We start from the raw sequence: 27,503 nt of genomic DNA, 5'->3' as shown, positions 1-27,503 counted from the left end.
ATGCAAAATTCACATTAAAGAAATAAAGTAGTAATCAAGTTGACATTTAAAAAAAATAACTGAAATTATAACTGATAATACTACACTGTCAATGTCTAATATCAGGCGCTGCAGTCACCAGAAGAAGTCTAAAAGAAACATATCATGGATAGTTAGACATTTAAAAAAAATTTTTTTTAATTCCAGGAGAGTTAACATACAGGATTATGTAAGTTTTAGGTACACAATCTAAGTCTGTATTGCTCAGTGCTCATCATGACAAGTGAACTCTTCAATTTCACCCACCCCCCACCTTCCATCTGATGACCATCAGTTTGTTCTCTATAGTTAAGAGTATGTTCCTTGGATTCTCTTTGTTATTTGTTTTGTTTCTTAAATTCCACAGGGTTTCATCACTTTGTTGTTAATGGACCAGTCTGAGGCTGAGTTGGGATTCAGTTGAGTCCAACTAGACATTTGCCAGAGATGCAGTAGCACTGGACTGCAGGGTACTTTCTTTGTGTTGTCCCCTGGGAACTTTTGTTGTTAGGTGAAGCTTGCAGTCATACCCATGTCTGTCCCCAGCCCACTGATGGAGCTTCAGTTGCACTGGTGTGTAGATGATTATCTTTACCCCCCGTACAGGGTAAGAGTCACTTTGGAATGACTTTGGTCCTTGTTGGGGCTGTTTGGACACAGGCACACAGGAGACACTGCTTTCGATGGGCTCTGGCCGAAGGTATATTGGAAGGGTAGGTCCTCAGGAGAATCTGGGCTCAGGGCACATGGTGGAACAAGGTCCACACCAGTCTGTTGCAGAAGGGTACCTGTAACCCCCTGGGAAAACTGCTAAGTTTGCTGGGTTGGAGGGGGTAGATTCACAGAAGCCTGTGGGGCAGGAGGTGCTTTTAGCAAGCTAGGTGGAGAATGTTGGCCATGTACTGGTTCCCATAGGTGTCTATGTATCTGATCTAGGTCTCATAGGAAATGGCACCTACCAGCTCTTTTTGCTCTTGGAGAAATCTCCCAAAGTTCTCGGCCCCTCCAGCACATACTCTGAAATTAGTAAATAAATCTTTTCATATATCCCAGACAATTTTCAAACTGATGCTTCTAAGCTGTATCTCAGTAGGGCTATTTGTTGTGGTGTCTCTTTAGGGGCACCTAAAGCCTCTCCCAGAGGCTAGTCTGATTTTTAAAGTTCCAAGTATGGGGACACCGGTGTGGCTCAATTGGTTAAGGCATCTGACTTCGTCTCAGGTCATGATCTCGTGGTTCGTGTGTTCAAGCCCTGTTTTGGGCTCTGTGCGAATAGCTCAGAGCCTCAAGCCTCAAGCCTACTTTGGATTCTGTCTGTCTGTCTCTCTCTCTCTCTGCCCTTCCCCTCTCATGCTCTTCTCTCTCTCTCTCTCTCAAAAAACCATACACATTAAAAACAATTTCCAGTATTAGGACTCACTGATTCTTAGGCCCCTTTGGTTTTCAAAGCCAATGTTACAGGGATTCATCTGCCTGTGCAGGCTCTCCTTGCCTGGGGTGACTGGTGGGCTCCTCTTCTCTCTGTGCCTGCTGAATCCCCCCTCCCACAACAGTCCCTGCATCTCCACCTTTCCTACTCTCTTCAGTGTCACCTTTTCCTTACATTTAGCTATGGAAAATCTATTCTGACAGTCTTCAGGTAATTTTTTGGGTTATTTATACTGATGTGAGTGCTATCTAATTGTATTTGTGGGATGAGGTGAGCTTAGAATCCTCCTAATCTGACATCTTCCCTGGAGGTCAGGCATTGAGAAATCTTTAGAAATGTCCCATATAGCATACAGATTCTGAAATATTTATATTAATAATATTTTACTCTTAAGTTTAATGTAGAAAAATGATAACTAACTCTCATGATTTGACACAGTATAATTTATATATAGTAACACATCAAATAATATTAATTATTTTTAGCACACCTCTTTTTATAAAGTGTAAGAACAGACCCTTGCGATTTGCCAAATCCTCTCTGGGACATCTCAAAGACAGTTTTCGGTGCAAAACACACCTGGAATTTTTATATTATTTTATACATAGAATTATTTTGTGTTTCTGAAAGGCAAATATGAAAAGTTGTCAGTAGACTTGAAAACTTAAGATAGGAATTGGGTTACTGTTAAAGATATCTGTATATTTAATAAGAAACACATGTAGATCAGATCCTTTCCAATGTTAATCTAATTGTCATTCCACTTTATATTATAAATTAAGTTAAGGGGCACCTGGTGGCTCAGTCAGTTAAGCATCTGACTTCGGCTCAGGTCAAGATCTCCTGGTTCATGGGTTTGAGCCCCACGTCAGGCTCTGTGCTGACAGCCCAGAGCCTGGAGCCTGCTTCAGATTCTGTGTCTCCCTTTCTCTCTGCGCCCCCCTCCCACCCCGCTCACTCTCTGTCTCTCTCTCTCTGAAAATAAAATAAAGACATAAGAAAAAAATTTTTTTTAATTTTTTTTAATGTTTTATTTATTTTTAATACAGAGAGAGACAGAGCATGAGAGGGGGAGGGGCAGAGAGAGAGAAGGAGACACACAGAACTGGAAGCAGGCTCCAGGCTCTGAGCTAGCTGTCAGCACAGAGCCTGACGCAGGACTTGAACCCACGAATGTGAGATCTGACCTGAGCCGAAGCCAGAGGCTTAACTGACTGAGCCACCCAGGCGCCCCAAGACATAAGAAAATTTTTAAAAAATAAAATAAAAAATGAGTTAATCTACTAGTTTATATATTTCCATATAGTATACGTCTCATTAGCATGAATTATCAGTCCCTAGTTCAGACTGGAATATCAAAAACATTGAATTTCTTGATCTCCATGTCTCCATCAGGCCCACAAGTCTCGGTCCCAAACTCCAGGGGTATGGAGTCATATTTCTGTACTATGTTGCAGATAAGCTATGAAAAAAAAGAGAAATCTAACTACAGAAAATGGAATTAAAGAAATGTGTTCTAGAAGTTTTCATTCATAATATTTCTATATGATACTACAGAGATCTGTCTTATATCCTTTTCATTGATATAGGAAATAGAAAGCAAATATTTAGCATTTCCTACTTCAAATGAAGAAACTTTGCTCCTCTACTAGACTAACAAGTACCAAGCCGGTCTAAGAAAGGAAAGAAAGAGAAAAGTTACTCCAAAGTTGGTAGAAAGAAAAGAAATTGGAATGACAAAATTAAGCTTAATGATACCACAATTTATTTGTACTTTAAAAAATAGGCTTTCCACAAAAGCATTAAATGATTTTTTTTCTATTTTTAAAAAATAGAACATAATGCTGAAATAATAGCCAAACTAAGAGTAAATGGAGGTACTTGTCAGATTTATGGACAGCTGTTTACTGACTGACATTTAAAATACCAGGTTTTGAATTTCTGTTTCACAAAGCACAGACTCTATAGCAGAGAGAGAGCTTATACTGTCAAATTGAAGCATCTATGTGACTTTATAGTTATCTGATAGCACCACAATAATCAGCATATTGACTTAGAGTTCTGTGAAGATAATTCACCACAGAGAACCAATCAGTTTTCCTTCTTCATGTTTAACTTGTATTTTCAATGAGAGCCTCCATTAATACCCTGTTTAAAATTAGAACTCACACTTCCCACCTTTGGCACTCACTCCTTGCTTTTCTCCATAAGACATGTGAGAACTGAAAACACTTGTAATACACCCATACAGGTTACTGTCTATATTATTCTGACCTAAGTTTTCCACCACTGTAACCAGTACATCTACGTAGATATAAAGTGATTATAGGTTTTGAGCTTTTTGTTGTGCTTTCCAGGAAAGTCTTGCTCAGGAAAAGTTACAAATTACTTTGTTATTCCTTTTAGAAACTTCCTGAAAGACCTATTTCATTGAATATCAGATTGTTAACTTTTCAACTAATAATTTCAAATGGTTGTTTTCTCTCCTAAACTCCTCTAAACCCTTTGCTGTATCCACAAACTTAAACTATTATATCATAATGTTTGCCCAATTCTAATCAAACTACAATACTGAGAACATCATAAATTTCACAACTTTGTCTTCTTATCTTCAAGATGCTAAGACTTTATCTAGGTAGTGCACTTATCAGAGAAAGTAATAAACTCACCATTGCCTTATTAACAAACTATTTCAGTGGCATTTTGAGTAGGCATGTTTTTAACATCTGTAATAATTAATATATTGTATGTTTATAGTCCAGGTTCTGCTGTAGAAAATTAGAAATTAAAACTAAAATCCCAAAGAGCAATTTGAGAGCCTAAGAATTAAAGATATTTGAGGCATAAGGTATGATGCTGGAGGAAATAAAACCATAGCCTAGGGAATTACTTGTTTGACACATGAAATTTATTTTCTCTTAACACTTAAGGAGAAGTGTTATATCTTGAGATTTGCTTTCTTTTTGAATTCTGACATATATTGGGTATAAAAATTATTTTAAAGCAAAATGAAACAAAACACAACAAAGCTCAAAAGCCATAAGCATTTTGTGTCCACTTAAAGGTAAATACAGAAGTGAACTAGGGACCATAAATTCTATCTCTATGGGCAATTGAGCCAAATAGAGAAAGAAAGAATAGTCAGGAAGTACATTATTTGGAGGATCATCAATAACTAGTCTGGGAAAAAAAATGTGAGGATCATTCAAGTGAAAGACCAGACTCGCAGGCTGTCTTTCTGCTCATACTTTGTCTTTAGCACTGTTTCCCTAATACTCCACATAAAGTGCAGTATTTTGTATGAGTAATGGTTGGAGTTAATGGAAGGTCATATGCATGCCAACTCCTTAACTTTCCATAGGTAAGGTCTTAGAGACATTGAAGAAGAGTTCAGAGCAACACAGGATGGAATTCATGGGACTTTTTCTTGGCCCTATCTTCATAATGGATACAAGGCTACTGGTCATGCTCCCCAAGCATAATAGGGGCTAGCCAGATTTAAGAAAAGCTGGTGATTACAGCAATTAGTCTTTGATAAATTAAGTTTCCATCCCCAAAGAGGGTAGAGGTTGGTAAAAACATACACGTTTATTGCTTTTATTTAGAGAATGTGAAGCTCAGCTTTAGGAAAGTCACACTTTAGGAGCAAAATACAGAGTTCAGTTAGTCTGATAGCCATGGCTACTTCTCCTTATCCAAAGTCTCAAAAAGCACTGCCCTCATGAATATATACAAGGCATATACCAGCTTGAAATTAAGTAGCCTTAGGTTGAACTTCATGAATATCATGCAATAAGGGCAGGAGAGCAAGCTGTGTGGGCACTGGGAACTTGAAGTTAGGAAAATTGCATTAGACAAAGAGTAGATGAAAATTCAGCACTGCCAAGAAACAATGATGGACTTGTGAAAGCTGCTAAAGAGGAATTAAAGATTTTTATTTTTTTTTCCTTAAAAATTGGTGGAATTATATATCTATGGAGTAAAACAAAAAATTTTAAAGGTATTTGAATCATTTTACTATCACTTCTAAAGGATGTATACATGTCTAAGAAAACTGCATAATCAAAATTTTAGGATTTGTCAATTAAATCCCTTATTTTAGAGAAGAAGAACAGAAATTCAGAGTTTAAGGGACATACTCAAGGTTACATAGGCAGATACAAACCCAACGAGAAATGCCTTACCCCTGAGAAAATTACCTTTTCCCTCTACAACAATATCACACTATTTCAATCAATTAAATTGTGTTCCAGTTATTCATTACATAATCAATAAACACTTTAATGGATCTACCTGCCACTGGGTGAGATACGAACAATGGTGATCAAAATAGGTATGTCTCCTTCATGACCCCCACAGTTTGGTATTATAAGAAGTCAACAATGGTAGAGAATACATATCAAAGTTGCTTTAAAGACCTTTAAGTCAGTGTCACAGACAATGTTTATGTTTTACACTTAAAGAGAATGGGAGAAGGCATTTCTAGCTAGAAGGGTAACTTAATCAAAGAAAAAACACGGGTGGAAAAAAAAGCAACTTTGCATTATCTTACGCTTTAAAAATGTTTTGGGGCGCCTGGTTGGCTCAGTTGGTTGGGCATCGAATTTAGGTTCAGGTCATGATCTAGTGAGTTCCAGCTCTGTACTGGGCCATGTGCTGGTGCTCAGCGTCTCCCACTCTCTCTGCCCCTCCCCTGTTCACACTGTGTGTGTGTCTCTCTCTCAAATATAAATAAACATTAAAATTTTTAATATATAAATAATAAATAAAAATGGTTTTGTGCCACATAATTAAATTTTGAAATATCTCTGAACTTTAGTTTTAATCTTTCATATTTTATATATTAGATAGTGTAGATTTAGAAAGGCAGTTGATGTGTTCAAGGTCATGTAAGCTAAAAAGTGCCCAAACTTGGACTAGACCGTAGGTTTTCTGATTTCTAATCTAGTGGTTTTCTACCATAATGCCACATAAATTATAGCACAGATGTCATTTCCTGAAGCAAACAATCACAGCTGATGTTGTGCCTAATTTTGTGTGACAAAAATTGGATCTGGTAGTAAACATACCAATTCATAATCTTAATAACCTAATCATTCAGATCTGAATTTGCTGTTTTCAAAATGTATGCTAAATTAACTTAGAGAAACGATTTTTCCTCAAAATTTTCCCAATTTTTCCAAAATATGTTATAATTCTACCTCTTTAAATTGGATGTTTATTGTTAATAACCATTCTGAAAATCTCAGTATATTTAAATTATTTAACTGAAAGCTAAATAAAATTTTCTCCACATCTTCCTATTAAATAAGTACTTATACGAAGATGACTTAAGAAGACATATATCTGAAGACCAGAAATGAATTTTAGAATATAGACAAAATATTTAACCTTCATTACATAGATTATCCTACACTATTCAGTTTTCAATCCCTATATATAAGTTATTCTCAAAGAAACATATAGAGCTAATAAAAATTAATTTGTGATTAGACAATGTGACTCACAAATGTTACTGCTATGACATAAATAGTAAAATTAACCTATTTTCCTTTGTTTCACATTTCTTCATAGGTATTCCACATCTAACTACTCATATTCCCATTTACAGACTATTCATAAATACTGGTGCTTGACAGTGAAAAAAAAATTCATTGCTTTCCTCTACTGAAAAATGTGTTATATAAAATATATATGGGAAGAAGGAAGGAAGGAAGGAAGGAAGGAAGGAAGGAAGGAAGGAAAGAAGGAGAAAAGGGATGGAGGGGAGGGATAGGGAGGAAGAAATTTAGTTAAATATCAAAAACCTTTGATTGTGAACTTAGTTTATACCCTTTAGAATTGTAATTATTTGATACCATGTTATTAAGTGCTCAGAATGTTAAATGATGAAAGCGGCAAAAAAATGAGTGGGTTGTTAGTATATACTTAACATTTTAGAAGTTTGTCAACTTAAAATTATTACATAGAGATATATGTATAGAATTAATATATAAAGCAAGAACAAAATATTTGCTAATTTCTAACTAATGGAGTACTAACTTAAGCATAAACTAACTTTTTCACTGCTATTTATTTATAATGTAATTTTAGAGCTCACAGTTTATAATTTTATGGAGTACTTTTTAGCATATGAATAGCCTTATTAGTAGATAAGATTTTATAGTCCTATTTTATAGATGATGAACTGAAAGTTTGGTTATATGATTTTCCTAAGGCCACTTACTAGTAAATGGTAAAGCCTAATCAAACCATATGTTCTGAATTCAAAGGCTGTGCACTTTCTATTACTAAATAACACCCCTTGAAATGAGTTTTCATTATGTAGTGGTCAATCAAGGCACACATGCTCATTAACCATTAGCTATAAGCATAGAAGTTCAGAGCAGCCTAATGACCTTTGAATTGTCTATTTTTTTCATCCCTGCTATTAGAAAAAATTTGAACATATTTGACAAATTTCAAAGACACTCAGTTCTGCTTGAGAAATCAAGCATATTATCTACTAGAGAGAGTGTTCTGTCCCTTAGTTATAAAATTTTGCTTCTCATCTCTTAGAATTCACTTAAGTCTGGTGAGAAGAATAAGCACTCATCATTGTTTTTCTAATTTCCAAACCTCTATTTTCTTCAATGAGAAAAACCCAAAGTGGAACATCCCCCTTAAGTGAACCTTGGATACTTGACAAAGTTCACTTCAACTCACACATTGCCACAGTTTTCCTTCTGACTATGTGATTTATACTACTTTTTCACAAATAATATCCCACTCCTGGCAGAATAGTTTGCCTGCCACATGTCCTAAATCCTGAGACTAGTATTGAAAAATATTTACTTTTTCTCCCATGGCTAAAAAAGGACTTAAGAGGGACTTACAACATTTTCACTTCAAAAATCAAAAATAAGCTTGTTACTGAGACCTTCATTTTCTCCTCCAAATATGTCCACTGTGCCATAAATTTTCCTGCAATCTAGATCACATCATAACCCAAATTATAATATCTCCATCCTTCTATGAGCATTGTTAGAGAATCTAAACCTCAGAGAATTGCTGATATTTATTAGAGAAAGCTTATACAGTAATAGGAGTCAGTTGGAATGACCTCTTCAAAGCCATTTCTTAACATCTGTCATTGCAATTATAAGTAAAGCATTTCCAAATTTAGACACCCATTAATCTTTATAGCCAACAACTCAGTAGAAGACTTGAAAAATTTTCAAGATTATGCAGCCATATAAGCACTGGAATTGGTTTATAGATGCCTATTTCTCCTTATCTGCTAATTATACCCTTTTTATTGAATATACACAATGAGTTAAAGTATTACAAATATAAGACATAGCTCATGTATTCATGAATTTGGGAGTCTACAACAGTTGACAGACGAACGATTACACAAATAAGAAAACCTCAAACATGATAACTGCCATAAAATGATGGTGTTAGGAAAGATTAGCTTATAAAACAGGAGAAACTCCAGGAGGTTTTTCCTTAAGGATACAATTTTGAGGTGAAGTTTGAAGAATAAGCATAACAAAATAATGAAAATGCTTTAGGAAGACAAAACATTTGGACAAAAGTCCTCTGGCAAGAAATTATGACACATTCAAAAGAATGAAAACTCTGCATGACTGGCACAGACAGGAAGAACATGATGGATGTTATGATAAGCTTTTGATATTCCCTTTTAGTTCTGTCTCTATTGCCTATTGAATCTGCTTTTTGTGGCTTTCCTTTTCTTTATTCCTTTTTTAAATATTTATTTACATGCTATCCTCATCCTTTTGTTATATTTCTTTTTTCCAAAACATGGTAAATAAAAGCCATCATCATATAATAAGCAAATTTATTAGACTTCCAAGAACTGTAACAATAAGTAAAAAACATATATGAAACAAGCCACCCCTTCACCTATTTTTCTTTTGTTTTGTATTAAATAGTTGAATATTTTAAGTTATTACAATCCTTATTCAAAATCACAATGATAATGAAAATGTGATAAGAATCTACTTTTGTAGTAATTTTCATAGTCTATATTTCCTATCTATTCATTCAGTAAATATTAAATGGATTCAGAGCCAAAAATAGCTAGGTAATCATGTTTTTAGAGAGAGAGAGTGAATAAATGAATAACTGCCAAATAGAAAATATTTTGAAGCCGATTATTGAAAAACATATATAACCAGATATATAAACACATGTAGTTGTCATGCAGAGTATTTAATTACCTAGGAAAAGTTGGATGGCTCTAAAGCATCTAAACAACAAAATCCTGTAGGAAACATAAGTTCTAGGAGTACAGGCCTGTTGCAGCTGAGATGTGAAACATCTTTATAGATTCCTCATTAGAGATTGCATGGTAACCAAGAAGGAAGAAATTAGCTAGGATATCTATTTCTTATTTTTCCAAGACTCAGTTGTATAAATGTGAACAAAGAAACAATGAAAGCATTCAAACTTGAACCTAGTACATACTAAGAGGAAATCCTCAAATTCTAAAGCTAACAGAACCCAATAAAACTTTGGAGACATCAAGAAGCAGCAGAAAGAGTGACAGGGTATAATGAGTAAAATATAAAAACAACACATACAGAAATCTGTTGCACTTCTATACACCAATAATAAAGCAGCAGAAAGAAAAATCAAGAAATCTATCCCATTTACAATTGCACCAAAACCCATAAGATAACCTAGGAATAAACCTAACCAAAGAGGTAAAAGAGCTATACTCTGAAAACTATAGAACACTTATGAAAGAAATTGAAGATGATACAAAGAAATGGAAAAACATTCTTCCAAACAAATATTGTTAAAATGTCAGTACTTCCCAAAGCAATCTACACATTCAATGTAATCTCTATCAAAATAACACTAGCATTTTTCAGAAAGATAGAACAAACAATCCTAAAATTTGTATGGAACCAGAAAAGACCCTGAATAGCCAAAGTAATGTTGAAAAAGCAAAGCAAAGCAAAGCAAAGCAAAGCAAAGCACAATTCCAAACTTCAAGATGTTTTACAAAGCTGTAATCATCAAAACAGTATGGTCCTGGCACAAAATAGACACAGAGATCAACAGAACGGAATAGAGAAACCAGTTGCTTAAAAACATAAACATTTACAGAAATAAAGACAAAATTTTAAGGAACACAGGAGATTATAGACCTTGTAAATAGCAACACAGGGGGACATGAAGGATAGAAATAAGCAAATCGTTGAGCAAACTGAAATGGAAATTAACTTTAAAAAGTATTAGTAAGAAATTAATAGATGAGCAGAGGAAAGGTAGACAAAATCTGAATACTTGGAGTTCCCAAAGAAAAATATTGAAACAATTGTAAAGAACAACAACTAGTAAAGCAACTCAGTAGACATTTCCTGAAATAAAAGGTTAAAATCTGATGACGAAAGGCATACTTTGTATCAGAGAAAATGAATCAAGAATGTTGAACTCCAAGACAAGTCTTAGAGAATTTGTGTATTTTAAAACTTGTTTAATTTTTACTTTTATTTCTTTTATTTTTATTTTTTATTTAAATTTTAATATTAGGCCCAAATATCAAATCATATATATTTTAGGAAAAGGGAATATGCCTAACATCAAATTTCTCTCCATCAACATTCAGAATACATAAAGACAAGGGTGTGCACAGTCAGGATGGAGATGAGAATGTTTGCATGTGAAACAGGAGCCAGAGGATTAATTGCATTGAAAAATTCTCAAATTAAACAAATATTAAAAATAAGAAAACCTCCATGATTTAAAAGGAAAGTAGATGTAGCTAAAGAGAGAATTAATAAACAAACAAAGAAGCCACAGAAGTATACTAGCTGAACCACAGAGCAAAAACTGAGAAATACATGGGATATGGTAGAGAAATAGAGCATGAAGTATAAGTGAAGTGCTAAAAGGAGAAGGAAAGATGGGGCAAAAGAAATATTTGAAGTGTGTTTATGGTTATGAATTTTTAATACTAATAAAAGACCTCAATCTATATATTCTATAAGAACAAGAACTGGAAATACAAGACAAAAGTCAAACTTAGGGCATCATACTAAAATTACTGGGAAGAAAAGAGCTTTTAAAAGCAGCAAGAAAAAAAAAACACATTGCCATTTCTGCTATAATGAGATATGTGTACCTATAAATGGCTGTACTTATGCAAAATGACATAGTAAAATCCACAAGGATTATGGGTAATTGGGGTTCTAGGCACAACATTTAAAAAAACAACTTTGTCCAGTGACACATTAGGAAAAAACCAAATGGGAATCTAATAAAACCAGTTGTTGAGTTTTACATATCTTAGTTAAGAAATACATACATTCTACAATAAATATGGCACTTTGCTTTGAAAAATGTCCGAAGTTTGCTTGTGAAAGGGTGTGGAAAGCATTGCAGCTGATACGCCATCTTATGGAGGTTTTAAAAAATGAAGGAGCTCTCTCTGATTATCAGTCCCAACCTACATAATAGTTATTTTGAGTATAAAACACATGCAAATTTCTCAGAAAAATGCCTGGCATTTTGTGTTTACTAATTGTCATTAGTAATCAGAAAATACAAATTAAAAACCACAATGATATAGAACCTCACAGCCACTACACTGGCTGAAATGAAAAGAACTGATTATAGCTAGTGCTGGCAAGGAAGTAGAACAACTATATTTCTCACACATCCCAGGTGAGAGTAAAGTGATACAACTACTTTGGAAAACTGTTATACAATTAAACATGTAGTTATACTATTACCCAGCAACTGCAACTAACAGATATATACCCAAGAGTGGAGAATGTATGCTATCAAAAAAAATCTGTAAACTAATATTCATAGCAGTTTTATTCACAATAGCTAAAAACTGGAAACACCACAAATGCCCATTGACAGGAGAATGAATATGAACATTTGGGTATATTCTACATTGTCTTCTTACTCAGTAATACATAGTATAAACTAGTGATTTGTGCAACAACATAGAATAATCAAAATAAACATTACCCTGGGTGAATTTTTCAAAAAACAAAAACAGAAGCAAAACATTGTTAAATGCCCAAAGTCAGATGAAAAATATTTTATGATTCAATTTATATGTAGTTTCAGAATAGAAAAAAGAAAACACAAATTGATGGTGATAAAAATCATTTTCAAATCTACAATTCTATTTGTTGATTTTCTTGCATGTTCATTATACTTCAATAATAAACAAGAACATACATGAGTATGCATGTATGTCATCATAGAACAAATCAGGCCACTTATCACTTTTTAAATATATTCTGATACTTTTTGATAATATTGAATGCCTAATATCTGCGAAGAAAGAAATACAAAAAAAACTATTAAATGTTCAAAATATGTTTTGGGTAGTCCTAAAGTAGTATGTCAATCAACCAATATTTCAACATGAAATTCAAGTTCTCAGTCAATTAATTTAAAATTGAGGGGAATAGGGAGAAAAAAAACTCCTTTAGTCAAAGAAAACATGTATAATTCAAATTTTATGGAAATATATAAATAATAAAAAGAAAACCTCTTGCTTTCTTGATAACCGAATATTTTGGTTTACTATCTCATGGAAATCAAAGGAAACCAAAATATCAGTGTAGTGCATTTGCTGATGATTTCAGAATCAGCTTCACAAAGGCAACCTATTGTTTTATATATCAAGATCTAATCATGCAGCTCAGTGGCCTGCAACTGCACCTGCACTGCTTGAGAGTGAATTTTGCCCATAACTATAACTAAAGTCAATCCATCATCTGTTTAAATTTTTTTTTCACTCATGATGACATAAAAATTACTAGGCAGATAATGTCACACTCTTCTGTCGTAGATTCCTGGCTACGTGTTTCCATTTTATTCAGTAGTTTTAAAAACATGGTTACAAACCAGTAATCCCTCTTCAACCTAATGTAACATTTTTTTCTGATGTTTCATTATATTCACATTTTAAGGAGGAAGCGAAATCAATTAAAATTTAAGTAGAAAAACCCGAGCTTGCCTCCCAGAGGAGCGTGCACAATGCCGGATGTCAATGGGTCCCTGTTGCTCATCAACTGTGTTCCACAATTTGAGACTCTCTTCTGCTACTCTAATTTGTTGCCACCACTCATTTATAATTGTATTTAATATTACAATGATATGACATATAATTATATATGTAAAGTATATGTATAATTAACAAGTGCAGGGATGCTCAGTGGATCCTATAGGTTTTTCTGGATTCCAGATTGAGAAATCTTTCTGGAGCAGGGCTCCTATTTGGCTTTATATACTATAGGCACTAGTGTTTTGTCAGGTTCCAGATTTCTCAATATACCATTATCTAAAGTAGACTTTTACTCAGTTTTATGAGATTGGAAGGAAATATCCAGAATAATGAATGATGCAGATTATGGTTCTAATATCAGTTTCGAGAACATTAAACAATAACAAAAAGCTATCATATAAGAACTCTTAAGGAACTAGGGGAAGTTTTGATAATAAAAACAGAGAAGCAGGAATACTTTCCGCCCCTGCTGCGCTAAATAATAAAGTGTTTTTTTCTTGTGAAGTTGAAAGAGCTTCTAGCCACTTCTCCACATAAGCAGAAAGAGAAAGTCACCTGAGGACACATCTTTGTTCTTTAGACACTTCGATAAGCTCTTAGTTTACATGAATTTAGATAAAATAAAAATTTTGGGTAAAAAAAATCAACATAGCATAGCTGTCCTGCTTCTTGTTATTAACATCCAGAGATCTGAAGGGGAAAGACCTATTTACACAAGAAGCCAAGATATCTTGGTCATAAGAGTGAGCCAGGAAGCAAACCAATTCAATTTCCTTTTCCCTAAGGTTCAATGTTCTAGAAATCTGTCAGATGAATCTGTGTATCTTTGATCAAGGGATCATTTACTATAATCATTAGCTGCCTGACCATGAGAAGAGAGAGTCAGAATTAATGAATTGAGCCTAAGAAAGGGTCATAAAGATCCTCACACATATGACCTAATCTGGGAAAGATGTGTCGACCTTGAAGCTCAGAGTTGGGGATTATAATGGTCTAAGCAGGGACCTCTGTTACCTACTGTTGGTTCTCTAATTGAACACTGATGCATAGTTTGACACTGACAATAATTCCAGAGGAACAGACTCTTCAGGATGAGCTCTCTGAATTGGTTCTGGGACTATGGAATGAGCTCTCTGATCTGATTAGATATAAAAGCACTAATGACTCTGCTTCCAATGGTACAGGAGGCACCGATGGTCCATTACGTTCTAAGGCAAAACAATTATTCAAATTATCATGTCAAGATGCTTGTAACCAAATGTCTACAAAAGCAAGGTTCTGAGTGATTATGCATTTTCTCACACAGAATATTTTAGTAAAAATGAACAGAATAATGCAGATAGTTTGTCCCTTGCTTCTAACTGTGCTGGAGAGTTTAAGGAAAGAAATGAAGGGCTTGGGTTTTTAAATTCCTAGTTCACAGCCTTCAATACGAAATATGAAAGCTTCTATGACTTCTTGAAAGAGTTATTCCTATAGGTACAGGGACAATATTTCTGAAAATGAAAATCTAATCGAGTATTTCTTTTTTTAATAATAGTTTATTGTCAAATTGGTTTACATATAACACCCAGTGCTTCTCCCCACAAGTGCCCCCCCTCCATGACCATCCCCCCTTCCTCCCTCCCCCTCCCCCTTCAGCCCTTGGTTTGTTTTTAGTATTCAATAGTTCTCATGATTTGTGTCCCTCTCTCTCCCCAACTCTCTTTCCCCCTTCCCCTCCCTATGGTCCTCTGTTAGGTTTCTCCTGTTAGACCTATGAGTGCAAACATATGGTATCTGTCCTTCTCCACCTGACTTATTTCGCATAGCATGACACCCTTGAGGTCCATCCATTTTGCTACAAACGGCCGTATCTCATTCTTTCTCATTGTCATGTAGTACTCCATTGTGTATATATACCACATCTTCTTGATCCATTCATCAGTTGATGGAGATTTAGGCTCTTTCCATGATTTGGCTATTGTAGAAAGTGCCACTATGAACATTGGGGTACATGTGCTCCTATGCATCAGCACTTCTGTATCCCTTGGGTAAACCCCTAGCAGTGCTATTGCTGGGTCATAGGGGAGTTCTACTGATAGTTTTTTGAGGAACCTCCATATTGTTTTCCAGAGAGGCTGCACCAGTTTATATTCCCACCAACAGTGTAGGAGGGTGCCTGTTTCTCCACATCCTCGCCAGTATTTCTATAAACCAAAACAAGTAAATTGAGCTCCTAAACTTACTGTTTTGTTAAAGTAGGACACTGATCAGGAAACAAGGAGATTCTAACACGTAGAATGGGGTTAGAGGACAGAGTCCAATGAGATGGGAAACATGACACAGGCTGAGAGAACTGCTCAGCCATGAACACATGCGACATTTCCCGAAAAAGAAATTCGACTCGAAAGAGCCCTGGAGGTGGAGCTCAGAGGCATGAGGAATTATTCACAAGCCTTCAGACCTTTCAAGCCATTTCCAACACTCTTCTGCATGGACATTCTATGGACCAGTGATTCATCTGAACCTCCTCTTCCCTCATTTTGAACAGTGATGGCAATGGTGGTTATCCTATATCTGACTCACCATTGTATGTTAGGTGTGTGTGCAACAGAAAACTCATGTGTTCAATTTCACAGATCAAAAAGAAATGTTCTCAAAGAGCTGTGCTGAAGGGCACTACACATAAGGAGACTCATCTATATGTGGACCTGAGTTAAAGGACAAGATTAAGAACTTTGAGCTGATACTATAGTAGGATAAGTCTTTGAGTGGCCTTGGGAGGGACAGAGTGTATTCTGTATGTAGAAGGGATATGAATCATTAGGAGCAGCATCTGCGATGGCATCCAAACATCTCCAAGTGTTCAATCTTCTGTATAGACTCTCCTTGTGTATGGGCTGTGACTTATTTCTAATAAATAATATATGTGACAATATATCACTTCTGAGATTAGATCATGAACTGATCTGAGCTGAAGCTCATTCTTCCTCACTCCCTTCTAGATCATTTATTCTTCACTGTGTTGTGAGGTGACCTAAGGAAAGGTCCGCATGGAGAGGCTAATGGTCAGGGATGAACTGATGCCCTCACTCCAACAGCCCACAGGGAAATGAGGTCTGCCAAAAATATTGCAAATGACTTTGAAAGCAGATTATAGTCAATGATTTTGAAAGCAAAATCTAGTCTAGGTTAGTCCAATCTAATCTTTAGATTAGAATGCAGGTCCACTTCACAGTTTGAGTTCAAAGTCATGAGAAACCTTGAGCCAGAATCTAAGCTGATCCTGAACTAATGACCCACAGGAATTATGAGATAATCAGTGTTTATAGTTTCAAGCTGCAAAATTTGGGGATAATTTGTATAATAATATATAACTAACACAGTGTTTCTAAAATGAATAAACAGGATTAGAAGAACTATAGGTCATGGTTGTGAGAGCAGTATCTCAGATTTTCTACAAGGCAACTGAAAAGTAAACCTAGAAGCCATTTCAATAAAAGGGTATTTTTTATGGTCTGCTCTTATATATGTTGTTTATTTTTTACTGGTTCTCTTTTGTGAATCTAACATTCTTTTATTTCTCCATATCATCGTATGAGAATTCCACTTATTTGATTTAATGTCTTGCTATTAAGTTCTTAGCCTTTGTATGTTCAGAACTACAAATACATCTTAAGCACTGAATCTCTATCAGTTGATTTTCAGTGCTGAGTCTATTTCTAACATGTTCTACAAAATGCCAGCTCTCTGCTTTACCTGTTAACCTTGGGAATGACTTGCTTGCCCCTGCAAGTCCTTGTGTAACTAATCGGTCTGCCTTGAATTCATAGTTTTCTTAGTCAACCATGTTGTCTTTTCATGCTGGGGCAAATGTGAGATTTTATTTTTACTCTCATTATAAGTAGCAGTAAAAGGAATGGAAAATATGCCTGTAATCTGATACAATTAGGCAACAGCTCTTTTACTAAAAACTTACATGAGGCGCACATATCTCCAGGTTACAGTCGTCTATGACTGTTGTTCCAGACTAATTCTTAGCACTTCCTTTTATCTAGAAAGAGTCCAGATATAAATGATAATTTCTGAAAACTGTTTATAATCCAAACTGTCCAACCTAAAGAGGCTTTTTAAAATTGTGATAAGGATTGCTGTCATCAGAATACTATAATTACAATCCTAATGCCAACTTATTTCAGTTTTTTGCTCTTAGGCCAATTATTTACCTGCTCTTCATCTCCAAAATAGAAAAAAAATCTTATAGGTTTGTTATGAGTATTGAATAAGTTAATACATGTAAATCCCTGAGACAACTAACCGTAATACAGTAATCATTCACTAAACACGAGTACCGTCCTGGTTAATTTTCTGTGTTAACTTGACTGAACCAGGAGGTGCTCAGATACTGGTCAACTATTAATTCAAAGTGTTTCTGCAAGGGTGTATTTAGAAGATATTAACATCAAAATTAGTAAACTGAGTAAAGCAGATTATCCTCCTTAATGTGGGTGGGTCTTATCCAATCAGGCCTGAATAGAATAAATAAACTAACCCCGCCCTGATAAGAATTTCTCCTGCCTCACAATATACAAACTGGGACATTGGCTTTTTCTTGCCTTTGGACTTGAACTGAAAGATCAGTACTTCTTTTTTTTTAATAGTTTATTGTCAAATTGGTTTCCATAACACCCAGTGCTCTTCCTCACAAGTGCCCTCCTCCATCACCACCACCTCTTTTTCCCCTCCCCCTCCCCCTTCAACCCTCAGTTCCTTTTCAGTATTCAATAATGTCAGGTTTTGTGTCCCTCTCCCCAACCCTCTTTCCCTCTTCCCCTCCCCCTGGTCCTCCATTAGGTTTCTCCTGTTTTCCCGTTAGACCTATGAGTGCAAACATATGGTATCTGTCCTTCTCCACCCGACTTACTTCGCTTAGCATGACATCAAGGTCCATCCACCTTGCTACAAATGGCCATATTTCATTCTTTCTCATTGCCATGTAATACTCCATTGTGTGTGTGTGTGTGTGTGTGTGTGTGTATATATCTTGATCCATTCATCAAGTGATGGACATTTAGGCTCTTTCCATGATTTGGCTCATTGTTGACAGTGCTGCTATGAACACTGGGGTAAATGTGGGAATGTAAACTGGTGCAGTGGCTCTGGAAAACAGTATGGAGGTTCCTCTAAAAACTATCATTAGAACTCCCCTAAAATCAGTACTTCTTAAGCCTTAAGGCTTTAGGCCTTTGAATAGTATCCTATGAAATGGATAGTTTCTTAGGTTTAAAGCAATTATAACCTTCCAACTAATTTAACCTTAAAAAGCAGATGTAGAAAAGTAAGTACACATGCACACCCAAAAAACAAATAAAAAATAGTTTTTTTAAAAGGGTGAATCACTGATAAAAAATGTTTATTAGGATTCTATCACATTAATAGATATGCAAATATTAAGGTTATGTTCTAATGGCATACCAAATAAATGAGAGAAATGACAAAAAAAATCAGGATGCAATATGATAGCAACCAATTTTTTTTAAATTATAGAAGTAGGAAATAAAGCATAATGTTCTGGAAAAGAAGATGGTATCCTTTAAATTTCTAATGATGGATGGGGTGCCTGGGTGGTAAGTCCGTTAAGCATCTGACTTTGCATCAGGTCATGATCTCATCACTCGTGGGTTCGATCCCCATGTTGGACCCTGTGCTGAGAGCTCAGAACCTGGAACCTGCCTCATTCTGTGTCTCCCTCTCTCTCTCTGCCCCTCCCCCCTTGCTGCCCCTCCCATGCTTGTATTCTATTTGTCTCAGAAATAAACATTAAAAATTATTAAAATTTTTAAAAATAAAAAAATATTACAAAAATAAATGTCTAGGATGATAAAAGCATGAGTGCTATCTGAGGAAAGTGAAGCTTTCTCCAAACGGCAAACATGTCTGCTTATATCTGATTGGCAATATGGTTACCTGCAAGGGAGCCTGAGAAATATATCCCGGTAGGTTCATCGCTGCTTGATTTCAGAGTTCTAGACTCTAGAACTGTGCGCAATAAATTTCTGCTGTTTATAAACTACCCAGTCAGGTATTTTGTCATAACATTCCAGACAAACAAAGATGAATGTGGGTGCCTTGAAGTGGTGGTGATGCTGTAACATACACCTAAAACTGTGGAGGCAGCTTTGAAACTGGGTAATGGGCAAAAGCTAGAAGAGTTTTGAGGTGCATGCTAGGAAAAAACCTATATTGCTGTGAATGGACCATTAAAAGTGATTCAGATGAACATCCAGAAGAAGAGGAGACGTAGAAAAAGGCTCAATTTTCTTAGAGAAAGAATATCTAAGTGGTTGCAAACATATTGCTAGTTGATATATAGAGACAGCAAGATCATTCTGAGGAAGTCTCAGAGGAACATGCGTGATAGGTGATCTTACTATGAAGAGGCAAAGAACCTGACTGAATTGTGTTCATATTTTAGTGTTTCACAGAAGGCAGAACTTGCGAGCAGTGAAATTGGGATTGTTGGCTGGTTATTTCTAAGCAAAGATTTGAAAGTAAAAGTTGACTTCTCTTGAATACTTACAGTAAAATGTGAGAACTGAAATGACTTAAAGAGATTTTGTTAATCAAAGGGGAAGCAATAATTTAAAATTTGGAAAATTCTTATCCTATTCATATTGCAAAAATGAGAAAGAATGTTCCTTTTAAAAATTTTTTAATATTTATTCATTTTGAGAGAGAAAGAGAGAGCGCATGAGAAGGGAAGGGGTGGAGAAGGGAAGAGAGAATCCCAAGGAGACTTTCCATTGTCCGTGTAGAACGCGACGCAGGGCTGAAACTCATGGAATCGCGCCTGAGCTGAAACCAGAGTTGGATGCTCAACTGGCTCCACCGCTCAGCTCAGGAGCCCTGAGAAAGAATGTTCTAAAGAGAATACTAAGGGTCTGGCAGTCATTTGATAAAAAGATTAATATCTGGTGAACCGTGGATTTAGTTAGCCAGTTCAACAGAAAAACAATGAATGTGAGCTGAAGGGGAAGGAGATAGGCAGGAACTAGGAAGGCTATTTTAGATTTTACAGGACAGGACCATGAATAACAGGACAGTTATTCAGATGCAAATATGCGATATTGTTCGAGACCAGAATAAAAGGAATTCCAAAGGTGATTCAGGATTCATCAGGGCTGCCTCCTTAGTTTCAACAGGCCAAATGACCCAATGCCAAAATCTTGGGGCCAGAGCCACCCAAAGACAGGGGATAGGGACCCCAGCCCAGCAGAACCATTGGGTGGGGAGGGCCCACCCCCACAATTTCAGACCCAGAGAGACATTGGCTTGTGATTCCAGACCAGGAGCAAAGCTATGGAAGCTGGAATGCCAGCTAGTGTGTCCAGAAGGCAGACCCCCCCCCCCCCAGTAAGTCCAGAAAGTAGGACCTCCACCTGAGAGGGCAGAACTTCAAGTTAAAAATAATTCTCAAGCTTTAAGGTTTAATGTCTGTCTTGTTGGGTTTTGGACTTCCTTGGGACCTAACTCTCCTTCTTTCTCTCCTATTATGTTCCGTCTTATGCCTACCCTACATTTGTATTTCAAAAGCACATAACTTATTGATTTCACAGGTCCATACCTGGAGGGGAATTTGCCTCAGAATGAATCATACCTTGAGTCTCAACCATATCTGAGTTAGATACTTTGGGGCCAGGGCCACCCAAAGACAGGAGATAGGGACCCCAGGATATTTAGATATTTAGATGAGACTTTAGATTTTTAAGGTGATGCTGGAACAAGTTAAGTCTTTGAGGGCGGCTGGGATGGAATGAATGCATTTTCACTTGAAAAGAACATGAATTTTGAGGAGCCAGAGGAGGAATGTTATAGTCTGAATGTTTGTGTCCCTCTCAAAATTCATATTGTGAAATCTTAATCCCCAAAGGGGATGATATTAGTAGGTAGGGCTTTTGGAGGTGATTAGGTCACGAGAGTGCAGCTATCATAAATGAAAGTAGTTTACTTTATAAAAGAGATCCCACAGAGGTCCCAAGCCCCTTCCATCGTGGGAGGATACAGTGAGAAATCTGCATGCTGAAGAAGGCCCTCTCCCAACCACGCTGGCACTCTGATGTCACATTTCCAGCTTCCAGAACTGTGAGCAATAAATTTTTGCTGTTTATAAGCTACCTGGTGCGGTATTTTATTATAGTAGCCCTAAAAGACAAAGACAGTGCCCTAAACAAAATTGAGTTTTTGTTACAAAGGGAAAAGGAGAGAATTGAAATTAGATAGGTTATTCATCTCTGTCACATTTGACTTTTATAGTTCTTTTTTCTTTTTTCTAAATCACCTCTTTTTGTCCATTTTTCTATTCAGTTGCTCTATTATTTTTTCCTGTTGAGATTATTATATAGTTTGATACAGTGTGCTGGTAAATATCTAACAATTAGTTCTCCTAATAAAATGAAAGGGCCTAATTTAAGTCCTATTATTTGTCAATATTTGTAGTATAAATACTCTCATAACAGCCAATTTCAAGCCATCAAAACAATACCATTGAATGTGAAGTTGGAAACAGATGAGTAGTAATACATAATTATATAGTATTCCTACTTCAAAGACACAATAAATATAAATTCAAAAACATAGATATTAGTAAAATGTAGCAAACCATTAGAAAGTAATGCAATTTCTAGTTGTTATTACCATTGTTTTAAAGTGGACTTACTTAATTGTACATTGGTGTAATTTTTTACTATAGCTGTATTTAATAATAATTATCACAATATTAAATTTGACAATTGGCTCTTACAGGCTATAAGCTAGCCCCACTCGTCACTGGTTTGTGTCTGTGTCTGTGTGGGAGAGTGTGCATAGACTTGAACATTCTTACTAATTACAGTTTGTTTTTCATATTCTGACCATTTGTACTTATAGGTTTTAAAAACTTTTTACAACCACTGATAGAGCAGTGTTAAGATCTTTTCACTACTGTTGTATAATTCTGCATTTTCACATGATATTATTAAATGGGATTTTATTTTGCCTCATGAATGATAATTACATTTTTTTTAAGTTTTTTGAAAGCAGTTTAAGTTAAATCTCAGAAAACATGTAAATATTTGGATACTACCTGAATTCAATATCCCCATCTGAATCATAACATGAAGTGGCTTATATGGTCAAAAGAGCCCGTTCCAAAAATAAGTTTATATAAAAATGAGCCAGCACATAATTTTAAAAGTAGCGAACCTACAAAATAAGCATCAATTTTTCCAATAACACATATAAACACAAAATCTTTCCATAAAAGTCACTTTGCCTGACCATAAAATCATGTGGGAGTTTTTTTCTTACTTATATTTTATGTGGCTAAAAAAAAGTACTTGTATATTTGTATCACTAGGGCTATTTTATTCCTACGTAAAATTCAGGGTGTTTTGGCTATCCTTTAGATGAGTGTGAGTAAATTATATTAGATTATAATTTAAATTAGAAAAGTAGACATTCACTAGCTTCATTAAAAAAAAAGAATGAGCACTGAGAAGCTTAATTAAAGAAATTTTATTTAATATTTTCATTAGATCCAATCTTTCCTTCTATATCACGTGTGTTATCAATCTTTACTGAGTATGTATGATGGATCATATTAAGCAATTATTTACAATAATGAAATAACTACATGCAAGACCTGTTGAAGTCTATATTTTGCTGCTTAAATGTGTCTTCTCTAGGATATAGCTTTTCTTGGCATAAAGGCATCATGATTTAACTACAATTAAACAGCTACTACTAGAATAATATATACAATCTTAAAGGAAAAAAAGGTTTTTATAAAGAAGTAATTCATTGATGAAAAAGTAATATTTATCAATATATGTAAAAGTAATATATATGGTTTAATAGTTTGATATCATGAAGAGATGTTTGTTCCTGGTTTTGTTCTTTTCTAATAAAATTATATGGACTTTAAAAAAAGACAATATGCATGTTCTTTTGGCACAAAAGTATAATCTTTGAATTTTTATAAAATTTTTCATGGATACAGGCAGAAAATACTTTTGTTTCTCTTTCTGATAAGAAACAGAAATGATGGCAAGTTCCTGTTGTTTAAACCTTTATGTTATCTAATAGAGAGGAGGTATCAATAAAGCTTGACCATGCATTAGCCTACATAGAAATTTTACTCTTAAACCAAAGGAAACAAACTAAAACTTTTTATGTTTCTTCAGCTAATCTAACCTTTATTATGTTTATTATGTAGAATTCTAAGAGGATGTTGGGCAAAAAAGTATTACACTTCCCATCACCAACAACAATAAAATAAACTTCTCAGAATTAAAAAAGATATGCATTTTATTTATAGATGATTCCATTGAATGATGATAATAAATGAGATTTCAATTAAATACATACTTCCTATGTCAAAACAAATAAATTGTGAAAAATACATTTATTTTATTTAAAAATGCTGGAAGTGTATAAATCCATTATTTAAATTAATAATGTTGGTTTGTCTTAGTTTAAAAAATAACATTTGAAGGTACTTGTCTTCTACAATTTTATTTTATTTTTTATTTTTTGTTTGTTTTCTAGACTTTTAAAATGGCATTTGGTGAGCACACTATAGTGTATACTCTCAAATTATTGTTCCAAATATCTAAGTGATATACCAAAGAAAACTCAAAGAAATATCAAAAAACTTAAATAATATATTGAATAAATGGAAGTGAAAGTAAAGCATATCAATACTTATGGGAAGTAGCTAAGCAGTGTTGAAGTGAAATTTCTTGCATTAAATATTTACATTAGAAAAAAGAATACATCTCAAATCAGTAATATAAGCTCTCACCTCTAGAACCTAAAAAAAAAAAACAGTAAAATAAACCCAAGCAAGAAAATGCAAGAAAATAATTACAGCAGATACGAATAAAATTTGAAACAGAAAATAGTACAGCAAATTGATTTTTAAAATTGAGCTAGTTCTTTGAAATATCAATAAAATTGACAAGCCTGTATAAAACTGGAAAAGTAAGTAGAAATAAGACACACATTACTATTATCAATAAGAAAAAAAGGGATATACCTCAGACTCTGCAGACACCAAAAGGATAATAAAGAAATACTATCAAAAATTCTGCATACACAAACTTGACCAATTAAATGAAATAAACCAATTCTTTAAAAAGTACAATTTTTCACAATTCATTCAATTAAAAAAATAATATTTATTAGCTTATAATTGCCAGGTATATTTAAAGTATTATTTTAAATTCCTCAATAAAGAAATTTACAGTGCCAGGGGTGACTGGGTGGCTCGGTTGGTTAAGTGTCCAATATCGGGTTAGGTCGTGATCTCATGGTTGGTGGGATCGAGCCCCACATTGGGCTTGGTGCTGACAGCTAGCTCAGAGCCTGGATCCTGTCTGGATTCTGTACCTTCCTCTCTCTCTGGCCCTTCCATGCTCATGCTGTCTCTCTGTCTCTCTCTCTCAAAAATAAATAAACCATTTAAAAAGTTTGTTAAAAAAAATTCCAGCACCAGTGGTTTAGTTGGAGAATTGTACCAAATGTTTATTATATTACTTAATTGTTATATATTATATTATAATGTTATAGAGATATAATTATTATATAATATCAATATTATATGTTATTATATGTCAAATTAATAATTCTACAAATTTTCATCCAGAAAATAGAAAAAGAGAAAACGCTTCCAAATTCATCTTATATAGCCAGTATTACAAGATACTGAAACCAAAAAATGATAGTACAAAAATATAAATTTTTTTAAATCGAAATGTTTAATTTCAAATGAATTTTTTTTTTGTAAATTGCTTCTTATAAAACACCACAACTCTACAGGAGACAGTTTTCATGGTCAGTTTGGGCCTGACTCAGAGTCAGCAGCATGGAATTGAGAGGGGAGCTTCTAAATACATGGAGTTTGGAACAGAGTACAAATGGAAATTTTTGTGGTCACACATAAGTTCTTATAATCTACCAGTAGTACCTTTCTTAGCTAATATTCTTCACACACCCTCTCAGATCCAAAGTAAATATCCAGCAGCCATTCTTGTCCACTCTTGCTAAAAATGAATTGGGAAAAATATTTTTAATTTTTTAGGACAGTTTTGCCAGGAAATTTAGATTTTAAAGGATATCATACAATGGACAGAAGTCAGTTAAGTAGCATTATTCATTAAATTCTGCTCAAGTGATAACTTAAAAGTAGTCACTTCTGCAGATCAGGAAAGCAAGCATTTTCCCCCGACTTTGGACCAGTTTGGACCCCAAACTGATAATTGTTTGGGAACTTAAAAGCTTGTACCTTTTAGCTTATCAGTGAACCAAGAGAAGTGTTTACTGTTTGAAATGCTGTCATCCAGTGTTTAAAGACTAAAATTTTCTGTGAGACTTCCAAAGTATCTATTTTAATGGGGTTTAGTCAATAAGTTAACTAAGCCATCTTTCAGAGTGTCTCCATCTTCAAAAACATAAGCTGGGACTATTTGAGGAACAGAGGAAGCCATATGACCACCATATGGGGAACAAGGGAAAAGAAGAAAGCAAGATGAGTGTAAGACCCTCTTCTCTTCCTGGTGCCCCCTGTCCCATCTAGCAGGACTCTTTAAACCTTTTCCCTCCATCACCCCTGCCCCCAGACCTTCCCTCCTGAGCACACCACAGTGCAACCTCCCCTCTCCTGCCTCTCTCCCAGGACTCCCAGAATATAAATTTAATATAGAATATAGATGCAAAAATTTTTCACAAAATTCTATCAAATTGAATTCAGCAATATATATTTAAAGAATTATATACAATGAACAGAGTATTTCAGGGCTATCAGACTGGTTCAATAATCAAAAATCAATGCAATCCATCATATTAAACTAAAATGGAAATCACATGATCATATCCACTGACACAGAAAAAACTTCTGACGTGGTTCAATACCCATTCATAATAAAAACTTCCATAAACTAGAATTAAGAGAATTTATTCAACTTGAAAAAGAGCATCTCCAAAAATACTAAAGATTACATTACATTTAATGTTAAAAGATTGAATGGCTTCTAAGATCAGAAATAATGTGAAAATGTCCATTCTCACCATTACTGTATAACACAGTACTGAAGTTTCTAACAGCATAATAATGCAATAAGTGGAGATAAAACGGATATAGACTAGAAAGAAAGAAAACTGCTCCTATTTGCAGATGAAATGGCACTGTACATAGAAAATCCCAAGGAATCTACAAAAAAAAAAAAATCTTAGGACTATTAGGAGAGTTAATGAGGTACAAGACAAACACAAAACACACACAAAAAATACATTTCTACATATTAGCAATAAATACATGGGAACTGAAAATAAAACTAGAAAAAAATTTATGATCACTCATAAAAAATGAAATCTTAGCATGTTAATCTAATGAAATAACTACAATGCTTGAGTGCTGAAAATAACAGAACTCTGTTGAAAGAAACCAAAGAAGTTTTAAATAAAGAAATATCCAGGAATTGGAAGACTCTACATAGTCTACAGTTTTCCCCAAATTGACATGTATTTGATACAGAAAATCAAAGAAATTAAAATAGTTAAAACAATTCTGAAAAAGTGGGAGAAACAACTTGGATTTCAAGTTTTATTATTGCCATTGTAATCAAGAATGCAAGGTATTGGCATAGACAAAAACACGCAGATCGTTGGAATAGAATAGAGAACCCAAAAATAAATCCACAGGAGGAAAAAAAAAACCTAGGTCTTATACTTTGTACAAAAATCAACTCAAAATAAATCACAAATTTTTTATTTGTTTTAAGTTTACTTATCTTGGGACAGAGAGTATGAGCAGGGGATGGGCTTAGAGAGAGAGGGAGAGAGAGAATCCCAAGCAGGCTCCACACTGTGAGCACAGAGCAGAGCCCAACAAAGTCTCAAACTCATGAACTGTGAGATCATGACCTGAGCCAAAATCAAGTCAGATATTTAAATGACTGAGCCACCCAGGCACCTCTAAATCATAGATTT

At 34.8% G+C, this 27,503-nt stretch overlaps 1 long non-coding RNA gene across 3 annotated transcripts in view; it reads right to left on the bottom strand.

Annotated features, from left to right (window-relative positions):
• Positions 1 to 27,503, bottom strand: part of LOC115287639 — a 213,806-nt gene that overhangs the window by 38,705 nt on the left and 147,598 nt on the right. For 2 of the 3 annotated variants that reach the window (XR_003906574.1, XR_003906573.1), the window contains exon 6: positions 25,235 to 25,558. This is a non-coding gene — a long non-coding RNA (uncharacterized LOC115287639). Of the gene's footprint in view, positions 1 to 25,234; positions 25,559 to 27,503 lie in introns of those variants that run through there. The other variant, XR_003906575.1, reaches the window with a different exon arrangement.

Source organism: Suricata suricatta, chromosome 3, assembly GCF_006229205.1.
Source record: "Suricata suricatta isolate VVHF042 chromosome 3, meerkat_22Aug2017_6uvM2_HiC, whole genome shotgun sequence".
NCBI lineage: Eukaryota > Metazoa > Chordata > Mammalia > Carnivora > Herpestidae > Suricata > Suricata suricatta.
Note: the sequence above shows the minus strand (reverse complement) of the source record. Positions and strands in the feature narration are given on the sequence as shown.